This window comes from Ursus americanus, chromosome 9 (assembly GCF_024610735.1).
Source record: "Ursus americanus isolate L20-20 chromosome 9, mUrsAme1.1.p, whole genome shotgun sequence".
Lineage (NCBI taxonomy): Eukaryota > Metazoa > Chordata > Mammalia > Carnivora > Ursidae > Ursus > Ursus americanus.
Genome location: NC_142135.1, coordinates 29,881,909 through 29,904,770, shown reverse-complemented (window position 1 = coordinate 29,904,770; position 22,862 = coordinate 29,881,909). Strand labels below are relative to the sequence as shown.

The following is a 22,862-nucleotide window of genomic DNA, read 5'->3' as shown; positions in this document are numbered from 1 at the left end:
TATGTCATTGGATTGGCTGCATCTTTTTTGATAGGATTCAAGTTGTACAGTTTCTTGTGTTTCAAGTCATATGAGTTTTAATAAAAATAAAATAATCATTATAATCTTCAGTAATTATTGCATACTATCTTCTAGGAACTTCACTCAGCACTTTAAATGTGGTTCCATTTAATTCTGATGACCACCTTATGAGGATATACATTATGCTGTGTTTTGAGATATGTATTGTCATTGTTATTATCATCCCCATTTTACAGGCCTCATAAACACCTTATAAGTGGTGGCCAAGTCTTCCAATCAAAGTATGCTTATTCAAGAGCGCGTTAGGCATTGCAATCCTGAAAGTGATGAACTGGACTGTACATTTGGGCAAGGGCTGCTTTATCAAATTTAGCTTTGTAACCAGAATGTAAACTCAGGAGACTGATGATAGCACTCCAATATGTGCGTTGTTTTGTTGGAAGAAGGATTTTTGCACTAAGCTCACCAAGACACTCTTACTCTATCTAATTCAGTTTTACTTTCTTCACCGCGCTTCTCCAATCTGAAGAAATTTGAAGAGAGCAAGGACTTAGCCTATATTTTACAGCTTTTTTCAGGGCATCTTAAAAGACTGACCCATGACAAGTGTTCCGTGAATATTCATTGGATGTTGAAGTTGCGTATTGAATCTCGGCCATAACAATAAGCACTGCACAGATGAAATAAAAAGCAGACCATGGTCCCCTGGGCAATGTAATCTGTTCTCCAAATTCTTTCCTTTTTGTGTTTATTTGTATGTTTGTGGGCACTGTATATACGTGTGTGTTTGTGTGTGTACGCTTGTGTACTAATGGAGGTTTCATGAACTTCTGTGTCTGTGGGGAATACTCAGAGTCTTTCCTCCAGCCTTAGTAGCATGAATCTGAAATGTGCCACAGACAAATATTGACAGCCCCAATTGCCTTTGAAAATTATTTAAAAGGACAACATATAAAGGTAATTAAAATATATGAGCCCGCAGTCTGGTAGCCTCGGTTAAAATCTCTATGAATTCTAGTTTTTAAATTATTTACTATATTCTCTTTTATGTTTCTCATACAAATATTTAAATTCTCTTTTCTTTGATTACAATGTTAATATGCTTTTTATCATTTTCTGTCTTATTGTACTGGCTAGATCCTCCAGCTGAATGCTGCACAGAAGTGGCGATGGCTAGACACCTTGTCCTGTTCTTGATTTTAAAGGGAATGTTTGGAAGTAAATTACAATTGTTACTGTATATTTTTGTTAGATGTTCATTACTAACTGTACCCATTGTTTAATTCTTCTCAGTTCCAAGGGTACACTTTATTGCCTGTCCTGTGAAAATGGGGATGGGCCCTTTAAATATTTTTCCTTTGACGGCTGGCATGAGTTAAACTTTGACAGAAGAGGGCAGTAGAGAGATACTGTAGGAGGTGCTCCTTCTTTTCTATCTCCTTGAGCAGCTGCTATGAAATCTTTCATTTTCTCTGCCTTTGCCTTAGATCTCCATCATCTTTAATTTGGGTTATAACAAAGGCTTTGGCCTTATCCAAATTGCTTCTCCCCTTAGATGCATAGCTATTCAATTTAATGTTCTGTAACATTAGCTTCAGATAGTCCTCTCTTTTCTTACATGATGATATTCCCGAAATTTTACCAAAGTCAAATACGTGCAAGCCACCAATGGAATAATGGATTATAAGGAAAATCTCTTCCTGGAGGACGAAAGATGGATCCCAGATTGCTAATTACAGTTCACCTTTTAGCCAGGGTTGTTAAAAATTTATAACTAACATGCCATGCATGTCCTTTTACTTTGTTCTTTTCCTTCCTAATTACTAGTGTAGTCAATGGGTTTAGGTTCAATAAGTCCTTAAGCTTAGTTGAATGATTCCCATCTTTATGTCAAGTGTATTAACTTATGAGATGTTTGCTGGTTATCAGTAAGGTCAGCATTTGGGGGTAACATTTCTGTTTGTAAAATAATGAGTAAAAGGCATTAAAACTATAATTCTGTTTCAGTTTCTGTGCTAAGATGCTGACATAAATTACATAGCGAACACTACCGTGAAAAGGTAATGTATTGGATGGGGTGCAGCACCCAAGTTTAGAACATCAAAAGCAACTTTATAATTCAAACATAATGTCTGAATGCGAGCATTGTTTAAAAATATTAAAATGGGAAAGGGCTTTATTTACAGAAAACTTTTGGTGTTTCTTCATCCCTTAAAAACAAATCTGAACGTCTGAGCATGCTAAGCACCTACAACTCCAGCTTCTTTTTCGAGCTGGAGCTCTCCCTAGTCTCCCCCTTCCAGAGCCCCGTGCACCCACACCATTCTCAAGTGCGCTTGGGTTTCATGCGTGTCTCTGCAGACAGGACTTGCCCTCAGTCTGGCTTTACCATCTCATCTTCTCTTCTTTCAAAGTCACACTAATTTTTCCAAGTCTCTTGGAAACACTAACTCCAACATGAATCCTCTCCCTTCTCCCTTAGGCATCCCCAGAACAAAATAATTTTTCCTCTATGTTCCCAGAATATTTGATTACTTTTTTGAAACTGTATCTTCTGATTGGCGATAACCATACCAGCATGGGGTACAGGATAAATCCCATCTCCTTTTCATATTTCAACTAAATAGAATTAAATAGTTTGAGTCATCATTTAACCTCTTCCAACAATTTCCTCTTGTTCCCAGGATCTACATTCTAGAACATTATTCTAAGAATGAAAGTTCTAAGAACTGTTGACACTTAGGTAGTGCTTACATATATGTGCGCTTTGCATATATTAATGCATTTGGTGATGACAACAACTCTGTAAGTACCTATTAATATAGAAGGAAACTGAGGCACAAAAAGGCCACACAGCTGGTGCATTACTTTGAGCCTTATGGAGAGCAAAGCCCTAGGCAAAAGGTGAAGAAACTGGTTTTGTAAGGGACTCTGAAAACCAGGGTGGCACAAGCACGTTTTGGGCTCAGGTGACAAGGTGTGTCGCAGAATAAGAAAGGCAGACTCTCTTCTTACTTGAGTGGATCTCATCCTGGCTTCAGTGCAGTGGGGATTCAGGGGAAGGCAGTGGCTCAGCTATTGGAGTGTTCCACTTGGGCAGCAGTGGAAGCCAACACTGAGCACATTCATTGACCTTCTCGTGGAGAACTGACACCAGAAAGCCTTCAGACTCAGAGGAGACTGACGAGGGAAAGCACTGGAGTGTTAAATATTTGGGGGGAGCTCTCTCTAGGGATATCAAGAAGTAACTGAGTGAGACTTCGATAACCTGTAAGTCCTCCATTATGAGGGACTGGGCAAGAGATACTGAAATCTGTATTGTTATGATTAATGAGACTATAAAGTGCTATGGTTTTGTGAAGCCGAGAACCACTTTGGATACAAAGACGATCTTATCTGGTATTCCCAATTAGCTTTCGAGATAGACATTATTATTTCTATCTTAGATGTTAAGAACCTGCAACTCAGAGAAATAAATATCTTACTCAAGACCAGGATTCTTTAAGTAGCAGAGATGGGATTCAAACCCAGCTATTTCTGACTCTAAAGTTCACATTCTCTCCACTGTGCATACTGTCTTCCTGTTATGAGGAAAAAAGGAAAAAAAATACTGTTGTGTCTTCTGTTTCACATATACAGGCAAAGCATTCCTTTCTCAGTACTTGGCATTTCTCATGACCTAGAAATTAGAATTCATTGATATTTTTATAAAATGAAATCTCCAGTGAAGAGTTTTATCCTCGCCCAAGTTAGATAAACCTCAGTGTGCTGCTACGATCTGATGATTCTCAGTGTGGTTTTCTTTAGAAAACGTGAGTTCACTTGCAGCCATCACTTTTCATGTGTGAATAAACGTGTGTGTACAGCACAGCTGCTCGCTCTCAGTCCACATGGCATGCAGATAAGCGCGAGACCCTCCATTTCCCACAGCACGCAGGCCAGCCTCACAGAAGTGTTTTTTTAATGTTTACAACAAAATGTGTTTCCCAGGAGATTATATTCCTCATAAATCTGTACATTATCCTACTTAAGAAATTCTTTGAACATCTTCCTTTATTAAAAAAAAATAAAAATAAAATTGTGTCTCAATTGTAAAAAGGAGCGAGGGTATTATATATCAATAGAAACACAACCCAATGAGGGGATTCTGCATTAGACTAGATTCAGTTCATATCAGTTCTGATGCAATTATAAATTTTATTATCATAGGAAATCTGATCATGCATTAGGTTTAATTTTGAATAATTTGTGATGCTATAATTCAGAGGAAACTTCATTCCAAAGAAGGGGGAAATGCCATTGCTCGTGGCCAAAGTTAACAGTTTCACTGAGAACCTGGGTTCAATTGTTTGCCAATTCCATGTGAGTCAGGGAAGCATATTTGATTCATTTGGACACCCCAGTTGAGGGTGTGAATGGTTCCCAGGGTAGGCTAGTTTAATCTGTACCTGCTTCTGTTTTTCTCTCGGCCATTCTGAATTGACTGGGTCAGGCTGTGAAGCGATGCCATCCTCCCTTTCTGGTACCTAATTCTGACCGGCTAATAACCATCCAGTGTTTCAGAAAATAAAGCCCTCTTGGTAGAGTTAAGAATTTAAATCTCCACTCTACATCATTAGGGTTTTTATTGGAATGCACAAATGTAACGTTTCATTTATATGAATGTATATTTTAAAAAACTATATGTATAAGCAGGAGGTGAGAAAAGAACAACTCTGTCTGGGGGTCAGTCCCTTATAGCTATGCAAAAGTTTCCAAACTAACTGCCTGAAAGAAAATCAAGCATATATTTTGCCAAGAATGTTTCCCTCTAGTATTTTAATCCCAATAAATTCTATGTGTCTCAGAAAAGGAATCCATTCTTTTCTAGCATCTTTAATTTGTTGATGTTCATGATTATCTATGTTTTAATTTTAATCAAAGTATGAAATAGAACATTAGTTCCAACAAGATATAGTTTGAGTTTTGTACTTGGTTAGAATCGAAATAGGTTGTTTTGAATATTTGAGGTTTTCCTTCCCTTTTAACAATCATGAATAAACTACTGTTCTTGCACAACGCAGATGATTAAACGATAAAATTGGGAAGTAAATTCAACAATGGAATAACAATGAAAACTCATAAGGGTGTAGTGACGCTAGGCCATGGTATTTCATTGAAATCCTTGTTGCTTCTTAGCAAGTGGTGTCACAGCTTTTGGGGCCTGGTGTGTGGGAGGCCGACTGCTGAAAATTTAACAGTTGGAATATCTTTTTTTTTTTTTATTTAAAAAATAAGATTTTTTATTTATTTATTCGACAGAGATAGAGACAGCCAGCGAGAGAGGGAACACAAGCAGGGGGAGTGGGAGAGGAAGAAGCAGGCTCATAGCAGAGGAGCCTGATGTGGGGCTCGATCCCAGAACGCCGGGATCACGCCCTGAGCCGAAGGCAGACGCTTAACCGCTGCAGACGCTTAACCGCTGTGCCACCCAGGCGCCCCTAACAGTTGGAATATCTTAAGCCAGAAAATGCGTTGAAACAAATCTTCAAGTCAGCATCAAAATCTGAAAACCTTACTAAATGAACGCCTGTCCTATTCTCTTAGCTAAGAATGCATTACCCTGCTCTACTCCCACCACTCATGCCACCCACCCTTTCTGTATTTCTAAATTCTAAATTCTGTACAGACTCTTTCTGTATTTCTAAATTCTGCTCAGATACCACCTTCTCCACAAATTGTGCCCCCACGCCCTCCTCCCCACTTCAAAGTCAGTTCTCTTCTTTAAATGCTCATATTACAACCTGTGTCTTTCTGGAGGCAGATTTACTTTTCTTTATTAGAGCCATCTGAATCCGTGCCTCATTTCCCCTACCTGATTCGAAAAGCTCTCCGGGTTCAGGTTCATTATCTGATTCATCTCTGACTTCTTCATAGACCTGAGGGAGTGCATTACACAGGCCAAGAATAACAAAGCAGAGAGCTTACATTTACTGAGAGTTTACTCAGTGTGAAAAGTTTCATTTAATACTTCAAAACACGAACAAGACAGGTACTGTTAGTATTTCTATTTCTCAGGTATGAGACCTGAGACTTCAAGAGAATGAATAACTGGTAAATATTCTAACATGAGACTCAAGCCCAGGCGGTGTGACTTCAGAGCTGGTGCTCCCAAAAAGGGAAAGGGGCACTAAGTCAGAAAAAATTACCAAGTAATTGACAGAATCAATACAAACAGAGGTTAAGGTTTGTGTTCCAATCTTCTGCCATAAGAGCATTCAGATAATCTACTTCCCACCTTTCACGCTCTAGCCCTTTCAAAAGAATACAAAAACAGCAGTAGACAGTTGCCTTCCATCCAGTTTTTGGGTCAGTTTTTTTTTTTTTTAAGATTTTCTTTTTTAATTTATTTGAGAGACAGAGAGAGAGCGCGCACAAGCAGGGGGGAGGAAAAGAGGGGGAGGGAGAAGCAGGCTCCCCGCTGATCAGGGAGCCCGATGCAGGGCTCGATCCCAGGAACCCAGGATCATGACCTGAGCCAAAGGCAGACGTTTATCTGACTGAGCCACCCAGGTGCCCCTTAGGTCAGTTTTAGTCTAACTCGGCCGAGCCAGGATTTAAAGTCAGGACCACTGCAGCCCCAAGCTTGGTATTAGCAACCACTACACTAGGGTTCTCTCATCCCTTGAAGGTTTATCCTCAGCTTCTGTTTTAGTTATTAAAACTCTGTGTCCCCTTGCCTTGCTGACCAGGTCCTAGAACCTCTTCCTTTCAAGCCTGTTTTTCTATATTCTTAGGCTTCTAATTTCTCCCCCAGCTTCTTGTTTTCAAGGTCAAACAAGTCACCTTTATCATTTTTTTTCTGAAGGTCAAATTTTTAGGCGGCGCGACATTCTTGCTGCTCCTCTCTGAGCCCTCTTCAAGTTAGGCACACATGATATTAATATTAAGTGGCTGCTCTGAGTTATTCAATTGTTGATCTAATAACCGTCATGTGCGTTTTTCTGAAAACAATAATTGCAAGATTGCACAGGCTGATTCGGTAACTCTGCTGTCATGTGCATGAATATAAAATAAACACAAGGGAGCAGATGGGAGTAGGGAAAGTAACTGCCAACTGGAACTTTAGAAAAGAATGATGTTCTGTAACCTCAGGAGCCACTGAGCACAATTGAACCGTATCTATTTTTGGCAATCTATTAAGGATACATGAAATATTGTGGCTTCCCTCCCCTGTCCCCTATACATTGGGGTATATGGAACTGATCTCGTGCATAATGGTTAGCAGCCTAGTAACCTCAGTTGCATGGTACTTTGAGTTAGAGTGTAGCTCAGAACTATTTCTGGCATTTTCTTCCTATCAAGATTCATAATGGTATGGCAATGCTGGAGACACATCTTTTCTATGTTCCAATATTTTTGTGCTTGCTCTATAGAAATGACCCAACATGATTTTTCTTATACACAGGGCATACAGATTTTATGAGGTTATTATATATAGCTTCAGTATTGATCTCAGGTGTTTTGTTTTGTTTTGTTTTTTAAATTACCCTCTGCCAAAATACATGGGATAAGAAGAATTTCAACAGTTTCTTGCACACACCATAAAAGCACTGAATAACTTCCAAGTAATACAAGTCATAGTTACTGTCAAAACTACTACTATTATCATGGTTATTATTATGTTATGATTAGAGAAAGAGTCATCTCAACGCTAGTCATTACTAGTAATATCTTACCACTTTTTGGAATTTGAAAATTTAATTTGCTTGTTTTGGTGATAAGTTTCCATAAGAAGTGTTACCTAATTATATTATGTACCTAAGTCCATCTTGAATAGGTTTTTATTCTTGATCCATTAAATCCATTTAAATATGTTCCAGCATTTCTTTCTTTCCCTTTCTTTCTTTCCTTTCTTTCCTTTCTTTCTCTCTTTTTTAAGATTTTGTTTATTTGTGAAAGAGAGAGGGGAGAACAAGTGGAAGGAGGGGCAGAGGCAGAAGCTGACTCCCTGCAGAGCGGAGAGCAGGTCTCGGAATGTGATCCACGGACCCTGGGATCATGACCTGAGCTGAAGACAGACGCTTAACTGACTGAGCCACCCAGGTGCCCCCCGCCCCAGCATTTCCTTCTTTTGGTTTAGATTCTAACCTGCTCTCTTAACTTTGTGTATATCTCAGCCTCAAAGCTGCCTTACTTTGGAACACTTCTCAAACTTCAACGTGTATACAAATCACCTGGGGATCTCAGTCAAGACCCCATTCTTATAGGTCGCTAGTGGGCCACAGATTCTGCATTTCCAGTTAGCTCTCAGGTGCTGCTGGTGCTGCTAGATCTGTGGACGTTTTGAATAGAGAACAACTTTATGTTTAACAAGTTCTCCATTAGACCGATGTATCCTTGATTCTTCCCTCTTCCTAAATGCAAAACTAATCAGTCATTTAGTCAACAAATATATATTGAAACCCACTATGTGCCAGGTAAATCAAATACTCTTCATTCTAATGCAGGGTCACCTACTTTTTTTCATTTCCACTGCAACTACCACCCAAGTTCAGTGCTACAATGATCTCTTCTGGACTTTTGCAAGCTGCTAAATGAATCTCTCCACATATATCCTTGTTTCCTTTGTCAATTCATTTCTTTTAAATAGAAAAAAAAAGATTTAGAAAATACACTTCTAATGATAGCAGTCCAGTGTACCCAATACTTCCAAAGCTTCCCATTGACTTTTAAGATAAACTCTCAATGTTTTAACATAAAAAAATCAGCAAGAGCCTGCTTGCCATCATCTACCATCACTCTCCTTCTGGCTTTTGATATTCCAGACATTTCGGCACTTTTTCGGTTACTAAGTTTGCTAAGCTTCTTTCCATCCCAAGTCCCTTGCACATGCTGTTCCTTTGCCTGAAATGCTCTTCCTCTCCTTCTTTATCTATTAACAACTCACCCTTCTGATCTTAGATTAATGCCACTTCATCAGAGAACCTTCATTTGACCTTCTAGAATGTCAAGATATCCTGTTACAAGTTCTTTTAATGCCACCTATTTCTTTTGGGGGGCACTTTTCATGAACGTAAGTACATAATTAAACAGGCAAATGAGTCTGCATCCTTCGGTAACTGGTTGCATAAGAGCATGGATCGTGGTTTTTTTTTTTATATTTTTATTTTTAAACATCTAGTTCTTAGCATGGTGCCTGGCAAATAGTTGATGTCAACAAATATTTAATAAATGAAATGTAAAAAAAAAATAGAATGAACTGGAACATTCTGGTCCATCTGGATCCCTCTGTTAAAAACAGAAGTCGTTTGCCAATTTCCAAAGAACGAGTCTATAACAAAATACACATCATTAAAACGTTATCCAGTTTCTTAGATGTATTCATTGGGTGTTTCAGTGTCTTCCAGTGCTCCCATGTCATTTATATGGTGTCCAATTTCCTCTAAGTTCATGAGATGACTAATAGAAAACTTAAATTACTTGCATATGAAAAAAACGCCCAGCCGTTTATGTATTTGAGAAGTGTTGAATATACTGCCACATACAACCTCCTCCTGCTTCATAAGTTGTTTCTGATGACACAGAGTCTTTGTATATGGTGAATTACTATATGTGTTTGAGACTCCTTTGTCAAAAGGAAGATGAATCTCTGGGAGCTACATCCCAGGAAACCTTTGTAATTACATTATTTGGGTATTTTAAAAAGCTATGCTCTCATCTTTTCTCTGGTTGATAAATTTAATTTGTGAAAATATGTGTTGAATCTATTTCCTAAAGTTCTGCCACCACCTTGGGGCACAAGGGAACAGAAATGGAGGGGCTCTTCATAATGATCCTTGAGTCCTGCCTGCCCCTAGATAATTAGGACCACAAACACACTGGCCTAGGAGATCTCTATAATCTCTTCAGAAATTGGTATTTTAGAAATAGTTTTAAGTCTGGAGAGTCATCCTTAATTTTCTGAAATCGGGGGAGAAGCAAAAATAATTTTGGAAAATCCACCTATCCATCTTTTGCATAGTAAATAGGACAATAATTCAAATTGGTGAGCTGAAGTATTTTAGTTTGTGGCTTGGTGAACGTATCTTCCGAAGGCTCCCATTACTGCCTGACCCAAGATGATCTCAAGCAATGACCTCAGCCCTCCCCAGGCTGACACACTGTGTGTCTCTGAAGTGGTGAGTCAGCTTTATTTTAAGCCCTGAACGGAGAGGGGCTTATTCTCCTCAGGTCCACAGTGGGCTCCAGGCCAGCAGCAGCTGTCTGCTCAGCGGGTTGCAGCCTGCTGCTCAGCGCAGACTGACTGAGAGCCCTTGGCAGGGACAAATGAGATCCCCGTGCTTGTGGAAAATGCTTAAGTTGTCTACTCTCTCTTCGTTGCTGTTGTTTTACAGTCCAAGTTCCATTTACTAGCCGCCAGGAGAAGCTGCTCCGTCCTCAGTAGCAGTAGAAACAGCCGTTCTCACCGGTACGTCGCACCAACACAGCTTAACTCCTGAACCAACCCAGAGGGGGCTGGCCGGTGTTCTGTAACTGAGGGGATCTGACTACACAGCACCACGGGGTCATCGCAATCATATCCTGGCTCTACCTCTTACTCACCTTCTCATATGTACGTCTCTGATCTTATCTCATTCCCAAAGGTTTAATAGTATGGATTTGATAGGCACTCTTTTTACTGTCTTTCTCTTGCTTCTAACAAATTGTGTTCTAATTTTTGTCCTCCATTTTAACTAATCATTTGAGTCAACACACCTAAGATGTTTAAGATTTAATCTTCTAGCTGAGTTTCCCAATTTATAAAAGGGTAGATGGCTAAGGTAACCAGCCTATGAGTGAGTCACGAGGCTCAGTAAGTTCTTACAGACTATCAGAAGACTTTTATTTATGTGGTGTTTTGGACATTCTCTTTTGCTTTTCCTTTGCTTCCTAAAGTTAAATTCTGTGGTTATATCCCTAAAGGATCCTAGGATATGCTAATACCAATTCATGTTGTCTGCATAGTTCTGGGGAAAAATTAAGGGTTTAAAAATGACCCACAGGAAATAAACCTCACCCTAATTCTCTCTCTCTCCTTCGCTGTTCACATGTATTCTCTCCTCCTCTTATCTTTTCATTTCACTGTAAAATCTTTTCATTCTTCTCTTCATTCACTTATTTAACAACATTATGCTGAGACCTGCCATGTTTCAGAGCCTGTACTAGACACTAGGGGGGCGATAATGAACAAGACAGAACTTCTCCCTGACAGTTTAGATTCCAGTGAGGAAAACCAACAGTACACAGGTGAACAGAGCCATAATCAAGAGAACAATGGGTTGCTGTTATAGATACTAATGGAGACAGCTTCCTTTCTACCTGAAGTAAAAGCACGCTCCCTAGTATTCAGGAAAGACTTCTCTGAAGAGTTGTATTTGAGCTGAGATCTGAGGAATGAGACCAACTTGAACATGCAAAGAACTTGGGAGAAACATTTCAGGCAGAGGGAAAGGAAGGGAAGAGAAAGGAGCTTGTGGTATTTTGGAGACTGACTGAAATCCAGCATAGCTGGAGGGTAACACAGAGTGTCCCCAGTTGAACTTGATGAGGTAGGCTGGGGCCAGATCACATGAGAGCTGTGCAGGTCACAGCAAACTCTTGAAGAACAATGTTAGACTCTTGGCGAGGACCTTGTGAGAGCTCTGGAGATTGCTTGGTAAAACCAGGTCAGAATTTCAAGGAAATAATCTGTTTGGTAGTTTATGTAAAGATATGTTGAGCCTGAACCCGGGATGAAGGTCAGGGGAGACACTCAAGAACGTCCCTTCTCAGGTCCACTGTCCACAAAGAAGTATCCAGAAGAACCAGTGTTCATATTTTCAAGAGTACATTTTGTGATGTAATATATACAGTGTTGTATATTCCAACACTTGGAATGTCCCTCTCCACATTTTCCAGGCCATACTTTCACCCACTCGGCTCAGTGGGTAACCACTTATCTCTATATTCTAGACATATTTATCAGGCATTCAGGTTGGGCAAACCAATGCAAATTTCTAGGCAAAGTTGGCTGAGCCCATTCTACTGAATATAGACTAAAACCACCTCAGCAAACTCCTTTTAGCTTTTTTTTCTCATAGTTCTTTTCTATGTGGATGCCTATTGAGTTTGTGTGTGTACAGTATTTTACATCTGCTAGTATTTGACTTTTTAAAAATTCTTAATATGCTTTCATCACCCTCCCAGGTTACAGGTTAAAATGTGATCATTTGATTCCTAAATCTCCCCTTCTATTTGTTTTTTGTTGGAGGATTACCATCAGGCTGTAAACTCCTAATACTTTGGTAATAGTTTTAGAAATGTAAAATACAAATGCGTTTTCTGCATTGTTTTCCAACACAGAATTTTTTTCAACCCCACTTCAAATGAACAGTTTAATTGACTTCCTTAGGCTCTTTGAATAATAGGTTGAGCCAAAGGTGAAATAATATCTTATTATTTGCATCACTGTATTTCAGAGCATGTGACTAACTCTGGTGGAGAAGTAGGAAAAGTCACATATAAAGGACCCAGATGGCGGAATAGCACATGTTCTGTGTCTTAGTATGAGAAACAGCTCAAGCAAGTAAACTATTCCCAGACATTTATTACATAGCCCAGGTTTGGAATAATTATTGTGCTTCTGGCAAGAGACAAAGGTGGAAAATGGAAATTTAAGTAGAGTTAACATTAAAGGAATTATTGCATTCTTTTCTGAACATAATCACCTGTAACTGGAAAAGTAATGGTTCCATATGTCATGTTCTTTATTGATTTCGGGTAGATATTTGCGCTTACTTGACCCAAGTATAGGTACAGGATGTTGCTAACCTAAATATTCTTGAGAACTTAATAAAATCAAGTGGTTATTGATAATAGGACAGTGTGTTTAGAGTATATAGTTCCATTTCAAAATAGAAGTTAGTATTTAATATGATAGAAGCTAATATTTCAAAAACTGTAATAGCATACTTTTGTTAAAATATCTAAGCAAACCCCTTTTTCGTGGCATTTCTTAATACAAAGTCACTATTTTTGAACTGGCATTTTAATATCTCACCTATGTTATCTTTCTTTTCTTCTTTTCTTTTCTTTCTTCTTTCTTTCTTTCTTTCTTTCTTTCTTTCTTTCTTTCTTTCTTTCTTTCTCTCTCTCTCTTTCTTTCTTTCTTTCTTAGAGAGAGGGAGGGGCAGAGAGAGGGGCAGAGGGAGAGGGAAAGAATGTCCAGCAGACCCCATGCTGAGCACAGAACCCCATCGGGGCTAGACTGCACAACCCTGAGATCATGACCTGAGCCGAAACCAAGAGTTAGACGCTTAACCAACTGAGCCACCCAGGCGCCCCTGATGTTATTTCTTTATTAACAAAACTTTGCTTCTCTCACTGAAACTACCTAGTTTATCTGAATAGATTTTTTTATGGCCCAGATGAAAATTATACAGCCTGACAGCCCTTTGATAATAAAACTATCAGCTTTTTTGAAAATTCAGAAGTTATTAAATGGACCAAAATGGACTCCAGCAAATACCTTATTTCAGTTGAATACCACCAACCAAGTACATCTTGCTTCTTTTAGCATAAACACAATGACCTAGAAGAGACAGCTACTCAGAGCTCCAAAGAGAAAATGACCAATGAACAACACTATGCATAAATCATTGCTCTCTTGGCTTTGATAATACAATGCACGATAATGGGAAAGAATCAAATATTTATTCTATATTTCCTGTATGAATTTTATCTTAAGGTATACAGATAGCTAGTGATGGAAAGTTTTTATTTAAGAATAATACAAACTAATCAACTTAAGAAAAGGATTTACAAAATCACCTAAAAATACTCTTGGAAAAAAAAAGTGTAACTCAGGCCAAAGTGTCAAGATTTATAGCCAGTTAATTTTTTTAAAAAGATTTTATTTACTTATTTGAGAGAGAGAGAGAGAGAGTGAGAAAGCAAGAGCCGGGAGAGAGGCAGAGTGAGAGGAAGAAGCATATTCCCCACTGAGCAAGAAGACTGATAGTGGGCCAGATCCCAGCACCCCAGGATTATGACCCGAGCAAAAGTTAGACACTTAACCAACTGAGCTACCCAGGTGCCCCTCCAGTTAATTTTAAAACTATTCTGTATGACTGAATTTCAAACACTAGTATAAGGTCTCCTTTCTTTCAGGATGGAAATTCAGGCCCACATAAGTAAAGTGACTTGGCCCATGTCATGGAGGGATCCAGTGGATTTTTCACACTAGCATCATAAGCTACATCTCTTAAATCCTGGTCTTTTGTCCTTCTAAGATAACAAACTGCTTGTTATTTTGGTGCTCTTTCTATGACACTAGAAGAATGTCCCTGTGGATTCTACTGGGTAACAAGGCCAATGAGTCATAAAATGGCTGTTGTCTTTATTTTAATTTTCCTAGGAGAAGGAGCCTGAAAATGAAACAAACTGATTGAAAACTGAGGCCTTCCACTCAAGACTTTTTTTAGGGTGAGGTTTACAGAAGTCCATGTTTGCAGTATGTCCAGTGGTCAGAATCATGACTGCCCAGTCAGTTTAAGCAAAAACTTTGGTTCTTTGTAATTAGGGGGGTCTGCGGGAAGAGGGAGTCTCTAACACATTCTTCCCAGGCTTTGCCATAACTCTCCATGGCTTACTGCTCAGAAAGGAGGAAAAGTATGAGGAAAACAAACAGAGACAGACCTTCTTTGTGCATTGGCTCTTGGCCTGCCAAATCAGCTGGCTGGACGCAGAGGCAATTTCCTTAGTGTTTGCAGCCTTACGCTGACTTCTGCGTGGGGAAGTTGGGCAATATTTATTGTTGAATGGGGCCCTGGGAGATCATTCTTGGAAGGAACAACCTCTGTGAACCTTTGTGTGTTGACTGAAAATCTCTTCTAGCTAGGGTTTCACAAACTAGATGTGATTCCCTCCTTCCAACACAAAAATGACTGGGAAACAAAGAAAAATTCAAGTTTAGAAGAAGCCATATAGATGTGGCTTCTTCTTACTCAAGGTGATTTAATTCTAGAGCACTGAGTTAGGGAAGTGTGGAAATAGGGAGATAAACTTTAACATACCATCAGCTGCTCTCTAGGACTTTGTGAACCATTGAAATGTAAAAATATCTCTTTACTAATTATTCATTTAAAGGGCATTTTTTTGAGCTTCCTTTACATGTAGAGTCATGGGTCAGTTACCAGGAGAGATACAAAAATGAGTGAAACATACTCCTTGACATTAAAGCACTTACATAATTCACCATCTTCAAAAATAAATCAAAAATCATAAGAATAAATGAACCATCTGGTATCAATATTAGTCTGATTTACATAGTCCATTAAGTGTCATAAAATAGTCATGCAAATGCTCTTTCCCTAAGTTAGTGTCTGAAAACAGGGAGAAAGAGGTGCCAAGCACATAACCTTAAGTAGGGAAGGGCCAGGGCCTCAGGCTGTGTTATCTGTCATTTTGGCCTCAAGGACAATGTCTGTCTTCTGGCCGTGTACCCAGTCCTCTTGTCTTTGGCATCTGAAGTAAGATTTATGAGCTGGTCTTTTCAGTGTGGTCAGGGCCGAGCTGCCCTCTCTGGCAAACGAGCCTCACACTGGCATCTGCTTCTGTACAGACCCTGCAGGGTCGAACTCAGCAGACCTTGAGCCTCGCAGGCTGTTCAGTGACACTTGGTAAGAAGTCATGTGATCAAACCAGTATGACAAGCTCCCAAGCCAGAGTCTCAGTTGCTCTGAAACCCAGGGTGACACCAGAAAGTTAACCTTTGGGGACTTCTTCCACGTGACCACCGAGCATTGCCAAGTTGCTGTGGCCACTGCCCATCTTGGTGACTAGGAGATGTTTCAGAGGTGACATCTCTCTAGGGGTCTTAATGTGGAGAGAGAAGAGCTCTTTTTTGCTTTCAGTGTTTCCCTCACCTCTCTGGAATGTTCTCTCCTTTTCACCACAGAGGGGACATCAGAAGATACCTATCTGACTAACATCCATTTTTCTCTTCCCTTCACCTTCCCACAAATTTCCTAGGCCTGAAAAGGCCATTTTCCCCAAATCTTCTCTTCTCTTTACATTCATTTGATCCAGATGGAGCATGCCCCCACACCACAGTGAATCCCCTGAGCATACTTTTTATAACCTAAAAGGGGAACAAAGGCTCTGTGGAACCCGAACATTCTACTCTCATAGCAATAGTTTTTTTTGTTTGTTTGATTTTTTTTTTTTTTAACCTCAAAGGCCAAGTAGATCTTATTCTTTCTCCTCATAATATCCAAATGTCTGCTGAGGTTAATGGATGTTTTGGGTAAATGGAGGTGGAGCTCTTGTACTCAGAAAGGTAAACGGAAAAGCATATTGATAATGTTCACAGCATCGTCTTTTGTGTGATTGTCATACTTACCATTTGGACTTGTTTTACTCATTCCCACCTACAGTCCCAAAGGGCTGATGAGTTAATCCTCATGTGCAGAGCTCTCCAGAAATAAGTAAAACCTAGTTTATTTCCCAGTCTAATCTCCATGAAACAGGGATATCAGAAGCTTTTAACAACCACTTGCACTGATGAGAAACAGTGCCAGAAGTTTCTATTAATGACAGAAACCACTTGTAAGTACTTTCAGTAGAGTTCTTTATATAAATTAATTGCCCCAAGACAGATAGTATAGGCTGGCATAGCCTTCTTTTGTGCCTATCAACCTGCAGCCAACCCCAGGAGTGAAGGTGAATATGAAGGAGAACTGCTGCCTCAGGGTTCGTTAGCCAGAAGAAGAAAATGAAGAAGAAACTGGAAGAGGCCAAATCCCGGTCCAGGGAGCACATGTGAGATACTCTGCTCAGGACCTCCAGCACTGTATTGGAGGAATATGAGAGGGTCTAAGTCCTTAAACATCAGTGACAGGTTGGTGAACTTGGGGGGAAGACAATGTCAAACATTACAGAGGCTTCTTACCTTTTTCTCTTCTCTTTCCCTGAGTTGAGGCCTGGGGGAAGAGATGGACCCATGTTAGATCACAATGGAAATGACTATATCCGTATAATCACTATTTAAAGTACTTTAATTTCTCATTTTATATTGCTGATTTAGCCTCATTCTTTAAAAATTTCAGTGTTGTTGGTATTATTATTATTATTATTATTATTATTATTATTTACTTTGTAAGCACCAAATCATTCATGGGCCAATGAGTGCTGAAGCTCATCTCGTTTCTGAATAACCGAGACAGATACTGATACTACTTCTTAGATCTATTATCACAGTGATGTTAAAATAGAAGTCTTGCTGTTCCCTCTGCCTAGAAACTCCTGTTCTTTACACATTTAACTTCTACCTTTTCTACTTCCTCACTCCTCAAACACAGCACCCATATTTAAATCAGATTCCCATTATACTTTCTCACTGCATCATCTTCTTTTCTCACTTAGCACTTGTCTTTATTTATACTTACACACTTATTTGTGTTATTTATTATTTTTAGTATTTGAAACAATAGTTCGTTCTTCAGAGAACCAAAGAGGAGAGAGATAAAGAGACCCTCATCATAGACAGCAGGTGGTGGTTAGGAACCTGAGAAGAACACAAAGGGAAGGTCCACCTCCAGTCATTGCACACTTGCTCTCGGGTTTACACAGAGGGCCCCAGGTCCACCTCAGCACGTCCTTCCCCTGACTCGGAGAGCCCATTTTTATGGTCATTACTCTCCCATCCAACTACCAATTTGTTCTTCATCAATTTCTTTGGCTTCCTGCCTAAGACTCATCTCCAGAGAATTAGATTGGGGAGGGGGGAGTTTCCAGCCAGATGGGAAGGGACAGATAATGGAAGAATGGTAGGAAGGATATTATAAACCACTGAAGAAATGAAGTACTATGGAAAATGTGCTTCTGGAATTCCAAGTTGGATCACCGGATGTATACTTTTCTCTAAACACATGGTTGTGTGAATCGAAAGTAGTAGTAGAAAAATGAGAGCCAGTGAGCTTAAAAACACGCCTGTGATATGCGCAGATTGGGAATTGAACCCTGGCCAACCTGACTCCAAGGTGCACGAGCTAGCTTCCTGTTACAGCAGCTGCCTGGTGTTCACAGCTCAGCCTCAAGATTGACATTAATGCAACTGTACTTCTGATACCATGCACAGGAGCTATAGTGAGCTCCTTGCTACTTTTTTTTTTTTTATGACCAAGCCCCTATTTCAGTGATTTTTAGCATTCTGCCCTTTTATTCGCCCCAGTACACCTGTGCAGTGATCTGTTAAAACAGAGTGGAGGCTGGATGGGGCAGAACAAATTATATAATTTGAAAATGGCTTGCTCTTGCTCCAAGCAGGTTGTGATATAGACTGCCCGGGGGAAGTGAGCCCTTACCATTTTTGAGAATTCTTTGATTTCAGAAGCAGGGTCCACTGTGCTTTACTCCTTGCTTGGTGAGCCTCCCCATTATGCCAGTCTCTCTAGCGCTAGCGTTCTTTGTGGTATCAGAGATTTTTGAACCTACTTCCTTGGGACATGTTAGAGCTGTACTTTCCACACTCTGACTGCTTTTCTTCCTAAACTTTTGTAGGTTGCTTGCTCCTCATTCCTTTCCACCCCCTTCCCTGTACTCTGCCTGGACTCTCCCCTAGTAACCCCGGCATATCCTGGCACCATGCTTTCCTCACTAACTGAAATGTCTGCCAGGTGTTTACCATGAATCTTTGGCACATCTGTGCAGATCCCCTTCTCTTTATTTCTACTCAAATAAGCCTCAGAGGACACCTTGTGGTCTGTTTGGTCGCTGGGTCTCCATCATTCTAATCCCACCACCATTTGTCTGGGCCTCCCCACCACAGATATTCACACAATTATCCCTTGTTCTTTATTGTTAACTTGAACCTTCTTATAATAGCTTCATCATGCATGAATGAGCTTTTAAAAAGAGAAATGTGTCTTCCTTACATACATCTTTATATGAATTCTTGTTTTATAGTCCCTGAATGGGTGGATTTGTTCAGGAAAACACAATAGAGCACAGATGTTTGGGCCAAGTGTGCTTGGTAAATGGTATTCTCTACAGAATGCTTTTAGGCATATAAGTATTCACAACAAAAGATGGACATGTTTCCATTTTGGAAGGTTTTATTTTTTTCTCAGTCTTGTCAAAAATTGGATTCATAAACTAAATTGGTGGAATATTTAAAAATATAACTAGTAAAATGTATGAGTCTCTATATTAAAGCTTATAAAACCACTTTCATAAAAATATTAAACCTTTTAAAAGTTGGTATCGCCAAACATTCTCCACTAGTTTAGGACCTGCTGGCTCATATTCTGGCTCAGAGGGATATTTATTGTTTTTGACTCTGAGCCACTGAGAATGGCTGTGGTAAGGATATGTAGGCATGGTGTGTTGTGGGACCTTTGTCGAATTCATGGAATTCATGGAAAATAAAAATATTGTCTTTCTGTGAGTTTGCTTTTGAAAAATTTTCCTGGTAACTGTGGGCATAGCAATCACCTGAAACAAAATTGGTAACTGATTTCCTTCTCCCTCCTCAAAGTAGACATAGGCTAACAGTATACTCTGAGGATTTTACAATTAGTTATTATAGTTTTTTATTTCTTAATCTTTCAGTGGTTTTGCTTATGAAGGGAAGTCCCACATAGCAGCTGAAAATAAAAGGTAGAACATTTTCAATCAGCACCAATAATCATTCACATTTTCATGTGAAGAGGTTTTGAATACCTGAAGCTTTGGACTATGATTTTGCTGATAATACCTGATATCTATAGATATATAGATGATAGATAGATAGATAGATAGATAGATAGAGAGCTTCAAATTTCAGTAAACGGATAGAGTTAAATACATTCATTTGATTGTGCTATTTCAGAGAAGTTCAGGATAAGGTCACATCTGAAAAGTGAGCCCTCTTGCATTCTAGAGAAAATGCCAGTTTGGAATTTCCATATTTAAGACACCCCCACCCCGGCCAATAAAATATAGGTTATATGATTCTAAAGTTTTCAGCTAGAACGTTTTTCTTTCATGGCAGGAGAAAACTGCAAGTTATTGTAGCCCATGATGTGTATTTAAGGGGAATGTGGGATAACACATAATTTCAACTTATTTCTAGACTAAATTAATATGATTATATATTATTTCATACCACAAGAGAAAAATTATTTTCTTGTAAAAGTTGATTTCTCTCCCCAATGAACTGGGCTATTAGTTATTTTGATCAACATTTTCTACGAAAACCATTACTAGCCAGATATTTTAAGGAAAGAATAAAATCACATTTGTCACTAGTCCTATTTCAAATTAATAATAAGTAAGTAACTGGCAGGATATGTGCTGTGGTTTCATTGCTTGTTGGTTTGAATTTGGAGGGGGAGGGGCGAATCTACAGTAATTATCCATCCACACAGCTGACCTAGAAGCATACGGCCATTAGAACACCCCAGGTTAAGCTGTATAGACAGATCGCCACTAAGAACTAACTAAATATAGCTGCCCTCTTGAAGGAAAGAAGCATTTGGAAAGGTGAGGATGTTGTCTAAGAAAGACTCAAGAACTAAGATCCTAAATTAATAATGAAGTATGTGCTTTAGAGGGCACATTCAGGTGCCCTCCTACTAAGGAATATTCAAAAAATTAGTCACCATAAACTTACTCAAGATGAACTGAGGTGCTCTCATTCAAACAGGTAAATGAGAGGAAGAATTAGAATTAAGAAATGTGCTTTTGCTTACACTGCCTTGTTAGCTTCTGCCAGCTAACCCATCAAGTGAATCCAAAGATGTGTCTCCTGGATGAGGGAAAATTGAAGTCTATAATATATAATATCATAGTTCCTAAAACACTTTGGTTAAAAAAGTGTGGGAAGCCCAGCCCACTGGAATTGGAATCTTAAGAATAGCTACTTAAGAGGGTGTTTACCAGAAAAAAAAAGAAATTGATGAGATACCTATTAATGGACCATGCGAGAGCCCTAAGGAGAGGCACATCTTGCAGAGGAAGCAATGCTCCTCCAGCCAGTGTGAGGGGGTCACTCCCCAGGAAGTGCCTGTGAACCAGAAGAGACTGACATTAATTTTCTGCATTGTGATTTCTAGAATAAGTTTTTTCCCTCTATTTTGCCATATCAAAAACCAAACAGATGCTCTGCTACTAAACCTGATTACATATAAATTATTCAGATAATTAAAAATGTGTTCAGCTAAAATAAAACAGTGAAAAACACATTAAATAAAATTACTTGTAGCAAATATTGATGGCTACTATATTATATTATGTAAAGGGTTCATACAAATATTAAGAAAGCCTCAAGAGTCTCAACAGACATATGTACAAAATGTATAACTAATATCTATTGTGAATGGGAATGGTGTCAACATTGGGAATAACAGATATAAATGATTATGCGATGCTATTTTCTTCTGGTGAAAACTGAAAGGGATATTCTGGCCCCATTGATTTCAGCACAGAAAAGTGATGAATAAAAAATGATATTCCAGAAATCAATTTGTTAATTCTTGTCAAGAAAAGTTATGTAGTAATCTCCTTTGGCCTACTAATTTTCTTCTAGAAACCGACCTAAAAAGAGAAATAGTAATAAAGGCAAAAAAATATATATATATGCACAACCATATTCACTGAATCTCACAGATCTGTGGTCACTCTGGCTCTATGCCTGACTAGTTCCATGGCTTCTAGGAGTTATTGCTTTCTGAGTAAGCCTCAGTTTCCTTAAGTGTAAGACATGATAAGAAGCTCTACCTCATTCAGTTATGAGTATTGAGATGGTATATATGAACTGCTTAGTGCCTGTGCTCAATAAATGACAGCGATACAACATCACTAATGCCTCTCTAGCTATAGGGAAATGACTATTAAGTTAATTTGACAGATCAAATTGATAGAATAGCATGTGCCTATTAATATTGATATTTGTAAAGAATAGGAAATAATGCATACAATTATTATCTTAGAATGTTGAGTTAATAAAATATATCCAAAGGTACAAAAATGGTGGTTTTTAATATTTAAATGAAAAGAAAAGGAAGGAGGGAAGGAATGAAGGGCAGATGTAGGAACCTCTATCTAGAAAAATGTCCTGGAAGGAAATACATCAAATTGTTAGCAAGAGTTATTTGTGTTGGGATGAACACCTTTTCCCCCGTATCGTTGAAAACTGAATAGAAGCAGATCCGCTTCTAAAATGGCAGTGTGAGTTCTGTACCTCTGCTCCCCATAGAACAACCATGACTGATGAAAATGAGAGAAAGAGAACCATTTAAAATCTCTGCAAATATTCCTGGGGGCACTGAGCTGATGAAAAAAAATTAGGAAAATCTATTAAATCTCAATAATACAGTGAGAGCCTGCGGGCCTGAGCATCACGTGCTCCTTCCCCCCTCCGCCCCAGCTCAATGTGATAAAAGCTTTCGTGTGGGTCCGTGTAGCCAAGGACACAACATTCTTGCTTCCTCTCTCCTCATCCCCGGGTCTCTGTTGAGGGCGATGGTATCTCAAGTGGGGTGAGACCACTTCTCATCCCCATCAGCTTTGTGCTGCAGAGGCTGTAGCCTAGGTGAGTTAAGGCTAAGAGGATGAGGGGAGGGGGTTCCTCCACACAGTCCCTCTCATAGGTGGAGGCTCTATTCCAGCTATCGCAGGCCACGTATGGGGGGCCCCAATTTACCCCACTTAAGCTCCGCTGTATGGCTGACATTCCACTCTGGGAGAGTTGACGGGTTGAAAAGTTGCGAAGACTAAATGCTACTGTGTCTGTTGAGTGACCTGCTCATAAAGCAGACTGTAACTCCAGCTCCAGGGTAGAAGCTCAGAGATTCTACCCA

The 22,862-nt window shown here is 39.3% G+C and overlaps 1 long non-coding RNA gene across 8 annotated transcripts in view; it reads right to left on the bottom strand.

The window, feature by feature from the left end:
* Window positions 1-22,862, bottom strand: part of LOC123797802 (uncharacterized) — a 142,161-nt gene that overhangs the window by 62,812 nt on the left and 56,487 nt on the right. For 3 of the 8 annotated variants that reach the window (XR_015725770.1, XR_006781080.2, XR_015725767.1), the window contains 2 exons: window positions 20,969-21,067; window positions 16,232-17,003 (listed from right to left, as the gene is read on the bottom strand). This is a non-coding gene — a long non-coding RNA (uncharacterized LOC123797802). Of the gene's footprint in view, window positions 1-16,231; window positions 17,004-20,968; window positions 21,068-22,862 lie in introns of those variants that run through there. The other 5 variants (XR_015725772.1, XR_015725771.1, XR_015725773.1 and 2 more) reach the window with 5 other exon arrangements.